The following is a 7966-nucleotide window of genomic DNA, read 5'->3' as shown; positions in this document are numbered from 1 at the left end:
TAGAATGATGCTGAGCATACAGTAAATATACAATGAATGTGAACTGTTATCAGTGCAAAACACTCCTAGTTTGTTGCACGAAAGTATTCTTTCAACTCAGGGCTTAAAAGATAGAAATGTATGTATTCATCTATAAAATAGTTAACTATATCTTTTTGAAAGTACTACTCACAAGTAAATTCTAACTAAAAGTCTCTTTAAAAAACTGTTTGACTTGGTTCCTAGTACACAGAGGAGAAATGAAAGTTGCAAGGAAAATTTTGGAGTTCAGAGGTTCAACCAATTCATGGTCTTTAGATTAGGAGAGTCTGGAAATAACACAAGCATGTTACTTTCAACCTAAGAATTTTGAAAGAAAATACCTCTTAAAATTTTAATCTTACAAATTAAGCTAAGAACTATATTCACACATAAATGATTTCCTGATAATAAATTATTATTATGCCAAGCCCACCATTTATTTTTTCTGTGCAAAGAAAACTTTAAAAAAGAAAATATATAATCTTGTTTGGCCAATATATAATGGGAAAAGTTGAAACTGTTTTTTTTTTAAATGAAGTATAGTTGACTTACAATATTACAACAGTTTGAACTTGACATTCTTAATAAGTTCAGTTCAGTTAATTATTTCAATAGCATGGCTCATACTGGCTTACTTAATGATTGATTATGCTCAATTCAATGACTCATAATTCATCTGATCATCAAAATTCTAATTAATAGACCAATAGGGCTTTTAGTAATGGTTTGGGCACTATTACATAAATCACCAGGGAATTAGGTTTTATGTTTTTCTACTCCAATGAGAGAGCTCTAATATGCGAAACTGCTCATCAAATTAAGGTAATGTTTCACATGCTGAGAACTCTAATTTATTACCAGGAAATTATTTATGTGTAAATATAATTCTTAGCTTAATTTGTAAGATTAAAATTTACCCTATAATTGCTATCATTTTTATCAGCTTTTACAGTGACATCTTACTTATTAAAAAGTACTTTAAAAAAGTTGAAAGGAAATGGAGTGAAAAAGGCAAAGTAGTCCTGCACTCTTGTATATCTAAAAAATTGACACAAATATAGAAAATATACCATACACACTTATTGCATAAAACAGGCATGTTTAGTTTTGACCTAAGTCATTTGAAAGAAAATATCTCTTCATGCCCTGCTATGTCATCAGTACCACTAACCTGCAAAAATTACTTGGTTAAAAAAATAGTCTGAACTATATATCATGTATATAATATGTTTTAATTGAGGTAGAAGTTACTTGTGGGGCTAAAGTATGTAACATGACTTGAAATAGCTAAATGATTCCAAAGAGGTATTGTGACTATAATTTCCCTTCCATTTTGAATATTAGATCCTTCCCAAGATTGCCAAATTCAGACTTAAATTGAAGTAAGTGGGGAAAACCACCACTAGACCATTCAGATATGACCTAAATAAAATCCCTTATGATTATACAGTGGAAGCAAGAAATAGATTTAAGGGACTAGATCTGATAGAGAGATCTATAGACAGATCTGATGAACTATGGACAGAGGTTCATGACATTGTACAGGAGACAGGGATCAAGAAAAATAAATACAGAAAAGCAAAATGGCTGTCTGAGGAGGTCCTACAAATAGCTGTGAAAAGAACAGAAATGAAAAGTAAAGGAGAAAAGGAAAGATATACCCATTTGAATGCAGAGTTCCAAAGAATAGCAGGGAGAGATAAGAAAGCCTTCCTCAGTGATCAGTGCAAAGAAATAGAGGAAAACAATAGAATGGGAAATTCTAAAGATCTCTTCAAGAAAATTAGAGATACCAAGGGAATATTTCATGCAAAGATGGGTTCGATAAAGGACAGAAATGGTATGGACCTAACAGAAGCAGAAGATATTAAGAAGAGGTGGCAAGAACACACAGAAGAACTGTACAAAAAAGATCTTCACAACCCAGATAACCATGATAGTTATAACTCACCTAGAGCCAGATATCCTGGAGTGTGAAGTTAAGTGGGCCTTAGGAAGCATCACTACAAACAAAGCTAGTAATCATGATGGAATTCCAGTTGAGCTATTTCAAATCCTAATAGTTGATGCTGTGAAAGTGTTACACTCAATATGTCAGCAAATTTTGAAAACTCAGCAATGGCTACAGGACTGGAAAAGGTCAGTTTTCATTCTAATCCCAAAGAAAAGCAATGCCAAAAAATGCTCAAACTACCACACAATTGCACTCATCTCACACAATAGTAAAGTAATGCTCAAAATTCTCCAAGCCAGGCTTCAGCAATACATGAACCGTGAACTTCCAGATGTTCAAGCTGGTATTAGAAAAGGGAGAGGAACCAGAGATCAAATTGCCAACATCTGCTGGATCATTGAAAAAGCAAGAGAGTTCCAGAAAAATATCTATTTCTGCTTTATTGACTATGCCAAAGCCTTTGACTGTGTGGATGACAACAAACTGTGGAAAATTCTGAAAGAGATGGGAATACCAGACAACCTGACCTGCCTCTTGAGAAATCTGTATGCAGGTCAGGAAGCAACAGTTAGAACTGGACATGGAACAACAGACTGGTTCCAAGTAGGAAAAGGCATACATCAAGGCTGATATTGTCACCCTGCTTATTTAACTTATATGCAGCGTACATCATGAGAAACGGTGGGCTGGATGAAGCACAAGCTGGAATCAAGATTGCCAGGAGAAATATAAAAAAAAAAAAAAACTCAGATATGCAGACTCCACCACCCTTATGGCAGAAAGTGAAGAAGAATTGAAGAGCCTCTTGATGAAAGTGAAAGAGGAGAGTGAAAAAGTTGGCTTAAAGCTCAACATTCAGAAAACCAAGATCATGGCATCTGGTCCCATCACTTCATGGCAAATAGATGGGGAAAGAGTGGAAACAGTGGCTGACTTTAATTTTTGGGATGTTGAAGCTGAAACTCCAATACTTTGGCCACCTGATGCAAAGAGCTGACTTATTTGAAAAGACCCTGATGCTGGGAAAGATTGAGCTCAGGCGGAGAAGGGGGAGGACAGAGGATGAGATGATTGGATGGCATCGCCAACTCAATGGACATGATTTGGGGTAAACTCCGGGAGTTGGTGATGGACAGGGAGGCCTGGAGTGCTGCAGTTCATGGGATCACAAAGAGTCAGACACAAATGAGCAACTGAACTTAACTGAAGCAGGAGGGTTATAAGAAAATCTTTATGAAATATTATAGGCAAAGAAAAATCATCCCTGGTACCTATTTTTATGATTATATTACTGTCTCCGTGGTTGTGAGATATGTAAATTGCAGCACTGTATTTAGAGTATTTGCAAGAAGGAAACATATGAAGTGCAGTTAACTTATTTTGACACATATAAAACATACTTCTACCTATGCCTTTTCAGTATCTGCATCTACCTATCATAAATGTTAATTAACTATAAATGCACATCTTTTAAATAATTATGGAATTTTGGTCCTTTAGGGGATGGTTTCCTTCACAGCATCTCTGAGAGCTAAATAATTTTTTTTAATTTAAAAATGTTTGGGTGAATTGCAAATCAGAGTACCTGTCATTTTGAATTAGGATGATTAATTTCAAGTACTGTTAAAACATGTTCACAGAGTACTGTCAAACCTACTGTGGAAGGCTCTTGTTAGGATATATTTTATTCTAAAAGGAGCACAGACTAGGCATCTATGTTAGGAGGATAAACACATTATCAGTCTGTTTCTGGAAACATAAGGCAGTATCTTTTACAAAGGAAAAAATTCTGAGAAAGAAAAAAATGATAGGACTTTTTATTGAGAATATATTAAAACCCTTCCTTTATTTCCTATACTTAATAAATCTAAGGTAGTGTTTATATTCTGGATATATGCACATACTGCTCTTCATTATCAATGAAGTTCTAGTATGTCCTCTCTTCCAATTGGGCAGATATAGGTGATATTTTTTACCAAAAGAAAGTAAATTTTGCCATACATAAGAAGAAAGTATGTAAAATGAATTTAGCTAAAATCATTTGAATGCAAACATTTAAACAGTTTGTAGATTTCTAGAAATGTTTAAACACCTCATTATGTGTCATCATTGCTGTTGGTGGTGTTTAGTTGCTCAGTCATTTCCAACACTTTGTGACCTCATGGACTGTAGCCCACCAGGCTTCTCTGTCCATGGGATTTCCCAGGCAAGAATACTGGAGAGGGTTGCCATTTCCTTCTCCAGGGGGCAATATTCCCTACCCAGGGATCGAACCTGCATATCCTGCATTGGCAGATGGGTTCTTTACCACTAAGCCCCCTGGGAAGCCCTTATATATCACTACCTATCAGTAAAGGACAGGTGACTGGCTCATGATCAGGAAATACACTTTGACTTGTCCTTCTGTAGCTGCCTTGGGTCTGTGACACACATTTAGAAAGGGAGTCTGTGTGCAATCTGTGCTCACAACACTGAGAAAAGCTAATTGGGTCCAATTTAATTCCCTAGCTTCCTAGAAATTAATGGTGCATTTGACTTCAATGCCATCTAGTTCCCAGCTCCAGTTCCACTTTCAACGGCCTCAACATGTAATAAATAATATAAATTATTCTCATAAGCTTTCCAAAGTCCCGTGAAGTAGTCCTTTTTCATTTAGCTTAGACTCCTCAAAATACAAGTCAGTAAGCTTTGAGTGTTGGCTTGAGAAATTTTAAAAGTTAGCTTCCCACCATAGATGCCTCGTCTTTGCTCCTGTTAGATTAATAATTCACTTGTTTATGCCAGATTACAAATAGGTTCAGTAACAGATATTTTCTAAAAAATGAAACACAGCTAAGGAAATCCTCTTCTCCAAAATTTACTTGTCTTATTCTCAGTATCTCAGGAAAACAAAGATAGAAACCAGGTATCCTTTCAGAAAGAGCAGAATTAAAGTCATGTGTAAATTATTATCTGTTTTTATTTTTTCGGCTGCAAATAACTTTATTGTTTTCATTTGGTGCAAGGCTTGAGAGAGGGCTCCAGAGTGGTTATAAAGCTGCCTAGTGGCTGCAGAGAGGGGCTTCAGGCTGCAGCCCTGACACCAGGGGGTTGGGGGGGGGGTGCTTTTCAAGACTCCTGGGCTCTAGAAGCTCCTGGTTATGCTTGAGGGTGAACCTTTCAAAGAGAGATTCGCCCAGCCCAACCAGGGGACCAGCCAGCCTGCGGAGGTTAGTCACGTGGTTGCCATTTACTTGAGTTTCAGCTACTGGCTCAGCTCACCGCCCCCAACACAACTTAGGCAGCCTGCGGGGGTGGGGGAATGGGGCCGATCAGGTGGTCGTAATCTACTTCATGAGTTTCACCTGCTCGTCCAGGAGGCGCCTCTCCAGGAAGTCACAGGGATGGAGGTCTGCGCGGGCAGAACCCTGGGCATGCAGGTCCACAGGGCCAGGCTCAGGTTCTTCATGAGAATGGCGGCTTACATAGCATCTTGGGTCATATCCCACTCATCCTGGGACTCCTTCTGTGCCTCCTGGAAGATGACGCTGACACCGCGCTGGTTTTGTATCTTCAAGAGACGCTGGGTGCCCTTGTGCTTCTCCTTGGCCAGTTTGCAGAAAAGTGGCCCACACTGTCCAAGCCACATCCTCTGTGGTGGAAATAGCAGCTCAGAGAGAGAGAGGTGTAGGGGGACCCAGATGTTGATGGCAGCCTCCAGCTCAGTGTAATAATTCTGAGGAGTCTGGGAGCTTAATGGTTAACCAGGTGATAAAGGCGTTAAGCTCAAAAAATGGTGTTGGCTGGTCCTGGGGCCCAAGGATGTCCGAGTGGCTGCTGATTCGAGGTTGGAACTTGAAAAAATATCAGAGGGTTGTGGGAGGCTGGAGCAAGGGTCGTCTCTGGTTCTCTAACATGCAAACACTATTGAACCAAGAGACAGATCCACAGGACCTGCCCCTTCCCGCCCCTGCCCCCCATGCACTGCTATAATAAATATTTTATTGTTCCCTAGAGATCTTTCTTGTTGAAAAGCAACGCATTCTATAAACGATAGTATTATTTTCAGATTATCTCCTAATCTACTATTTAGAATTGTTGCTTACAACCACAAATCAAAAACATACAGTAGATTCACAAAAAAACAGAAAGAACATAACAGAATTGTTGCTTACAGGTTGGAATATATTAAGCTCCCCAGAATGTGACATTATGTTTTCCTCTATTTATTCAGTAGAGCCCAAAGTCGACTTAAAACTCAAAAACAAATGATTAATAGTTCAGTGATTCCATAAATTATAAAATTGTACAACTGTTCAATTTCATGTTTATATAGTGATAGCAAGTAATGATTGAGGTAACTAGCAAGGATCTTGGGAGAAGGCAATGGCACCCCACTCCAGTACTCTTGCCTGGAGAATCCCATGGACGGAGGAGCCTGGTAGGCTACAGTCCATGGGGTCGCTACAAGTCAGACACAACTGAGCAACTTCACTTTTGCTTTTCACTTTCATGCATTGGAGAAGGAAATGGCAACCCACTCCAGTGTTCTTGCCTTGAGAATCCCAGGGACAGGGGAGTCTGGTGGGCTGCCATCTATGGGGTCGCACAGAGTCGGACACGACTGAAATGACTTAGCAGCAGCAGCAGCAAGAATCTTGCCTGTGTTAACAATAGATAGCATTGTATACTATAGAATGTTTGAAATCATTCTTCAAGGTCAAATTAGCCCCCATCATCTCAGTTGTTTGTTCTGATATAAGTTGACAGTTGCATTGCTATGAAATCTTGTATGATTCAAAAAAAAAGTTTTCAAGGGGGAAAAAAAATAGGAGTTTCAAATGAACAACGTTATTGTTTGTGAAGGAATTTAGAGTATTTCCTAAACCCCACACCTTTCTTTTGATTTTTATTTAGTCATCCTCAACATAGGTGCTTCCCAGGTGGCACTAGTGGTAATGAACCCGCCTGCCAATGCAGGAGATGTAAAAGAATGTGGATCCAATTCCGAGAGCATGGCAATCCACTCCAGTATTCTTGCCTGGAGAATCCTATGGACAGAGAAGCCTGGTGGGCTACAGTCCATAGGGTCACAATGAGTTGGACACGGATAAGCGACTTAACATACACACATCCTCAATATATGTCCACTCTGAATTAATAAACTTTGACTTAAAGAGCTCAGTGATTTTGATAATTGACAGACTACACAGAATTCTATAAAATCCAGTAGAAAATGAACATGTGATGCAAGAGTGTTGTAAAAGAGCTCTGTTATTTACATAACATTTTAAGTAAAAAGTAAAAAAAAAAATAAAAGACAGTAAAATGTTGTTCAGGAAAAGTAGGGGAGTAATTTAGTTACTGTACATTTTCTGAAATATTAACCATGCTTTAAAAATAAAGCTCTATCACAAATAATTTACCCAATGCAATTTAGTATCCAATATTGCTGTTCATTGAATTTAAGATATTTTCAAACTCTTCAAAACTTTTAAAAATTTGCCTGTACAATGGATTATACTTTTAAAAAGTAATAATTATGCATTAGGGAAAAAGACTCTAATGTAAATGACCTTAAAAATGGTCTACTAGGAGGAAAAAGAAACACAATGTGTTCAATATTGATGTAAACAACCAAACACAAACCTCCTATCTTGAAATGCCTCATGTTATTGTAAAACTGAAAATGTAATTTTTGTTCAGAATTCAAGTTTTATACTCACCCTATATAATATGGCACCTTGGTAATACTAATATGATAAAATTAGATAATCATAAAGAGAAATAAGATGATTGTTAGAAAGAAAGGTTGTTCTCTGCATAAACTTAATAAAATTATGTCCTAGATACTCAGTTTGCTTTCCGTTTCAATTTCTCTAGAAAATTAAATTAGTAATGCTTACATTTTATTATTTTTGGCGACATTCCTCACAATGATCTTTGCAGGTTGGTTAGCATGACTTAGTCCATTTCTGCAGAGACAGCTGAGGCAAAATGAGCAAGCTCAGG

The sequence above is a fragment of the Dama dama genome, chromosome X, assembly GCF_033118175.1.
Source record: "Dama dama isolate Ldn47 chromosome X, ASM3311817v1, whole genome shotgun sequence".
Classification (NCBI taxonomy): Eukaryota; Metazoa; Chordata; class Mammalia; order Artiodactyla; family Cervidae; genus Dama; species Dama dama.
This window is presented reverse-complemented; position numbering follows the sequence as displayed.